Genomic DNA, 1760 nt, shown 5'->3' with positions numbered 1-1760 from the left:
CTCAATGACCCCACTTACCCTGAAATGATGAGCGTTCCTGGCCCAGACCAGGCCGACGTTGCGTGGATAGAAAAAACCCAGCTTCACCCAGCGTCACCCAGCTAGGTCGGAAGGCCTAGCAGTAGTAATAGCTGCAGGGTAGCAGTAATGAATTAAGAGTATGAGGGAACAAGGGCCTGGGTAATTGGGGGAAGCATACCTGGTCAAAAACTTGCAAGGAACGCTAAATAGCTGGCAATCAGCGCAAGTCAAAATTCCCCCGTGATTAGATAAACCACAGATGTAATCAAATAAAAAGGGGGTCAGAAAGAGCCCTCTTTAAAGAAAATTACCCCTATTAATATACAGTAAAGTTTTTAATAAGCAATAATCGTGCCTCGGTTAGACCTCATTGGCTACGATACTGGCGAAAAACCCAATTATAAAGGGACTCGAACCCGCAATCTTTTGATCCGAAGCCAAACGCCTTAGCCACTAGGCCACTCAGTGAGCGGGGTATTGAAACAAATCTTGTCTGGGCGTGCCGTGCCTACTGCGCTGTCTTGTTACGACACATGCAAATTATGTCAGCTGGCCTGGCGTGTTCTACTGCTCGGCGCCCACTTTGTATTTTTTGAGACGCGGCTGCAGTTCGTGCAACTGCAGCCGCGTCTCAAAAAATACAGAGTGGGCGCCGAGCGGTAGAACACGTGACAAGGGGCCCGGTACGGAGCGCACTCCCAACAAGCGCGCCGTGCAACGCTCCAGCCCGCAAACCAAGTGGCAGGTGAAGGAGAAGGAAAATAAGGACACAAAGAGGCAAGGGCACGGAGCGGGACAACGAGAGTCAGGGGGCCCGGTATGGAGCACTCCCAACAAGCGCGCCGAGCAAACATCCGGCCCGCAAACCAAGCGGCAGGGGGGAGGAGAAGGCGGAATATCAGGTCGTCGGTCCACTTCAGACCAGGTGTCCTGCGTTCCTCAGCTGGCTTCCTGGTGCTCAAACCGACTCCTGGTGCTCCTACACTGGTCCCAGGTGCTCCGACCGCCCCAACAAAAGGCAGAGCTTTTTTGGGGGGGTACTTAAATAGCCCCCCTTCAGTGTGCGGCGGCCCCCGCGTGCCCACCAAGGTATTACTTCCGCCCCCACACCTTGCGAGGTGTGAGGGCGGAAGTGCCTACGGCCAGTCCGATACACAACTAGTGCGCGAGGTTTGGGACACGGCGGCCCCGAGTACCAAGGGGCCGCCCTACCCCCCCATTTTGGCAAGCGCTCTACCATTTGCACTCTAGATGGAAGGCCACCACCTAATGTAAATCAGTACTGACCCTATTACTCATGGAAACAGTCCTTCCCGAACTTTGGTCATTTCACCCCTCCTCCATGTGGCCCATCGCAGTTTTAGTTGAGAAATCTGAGATTGAACCCCCTCCAAAAAAAAAAATCCGACTGAGCTACGCCCCTGCACCTAATGATGACAAGAAGGTCTCATCATTTACCCGAAAGTTCCAGTACTATAGGGAGTACTGGCCCTAATCCAAGCAATGTCCCTTATTGTGTGGATAAGTGGCACCTATTTTTTGACAAATAAATTTCACATTTTTGTTCCGATAGCCACGAGCTGGACCGGATAATAAACCCAGCAATGCTCCGCCCTGTAAGAGTGGCTGTGGGTGTGAAAGAGTAAACCTTGGTCCGTGAGCTATAAGGACACCATTTTCATATATATGTTTCTGACTCTCCTTGAGTCGCTCTTTCAGCTCTGCAGTGACGTCACTCG

The 1760-nt window shown here is 52.2% G+C and overlaps 1 pseudogene; it reads right to left on the bottom strand.

Annotated features, from left to right (window-relative positions):
* Positions 1-313: 313 nt before the first annotated feature.
* LOC138247479 (U4 spliceosomal RNA) lies at positions 314-423 on the bottom strand (annotated as a pseudogene).
* Between the last annotated feature and the right edge of the window lie 1337 nt (positions 424-1760).

This window comes from Pleurodeles waltl, chromosome 7, assembly GCF_031143425.1.
Source record: "Pleurodeles waltl isolate 20211129_DDA chromosome 7, aPleWal1.hap1.20221129, whole genome shotgun sequence".
Lineage (NCBI taxonomy): Eukaryota > Metazoa > Chordata > Amphibia > Caudata > Salamandridae > Pleurodeles > Pleurodeles waltl.
Note: the sequence above shows the minus strand (reverse complement) of the source record. Positions and strands in the feature narration are given on the sequence as shown.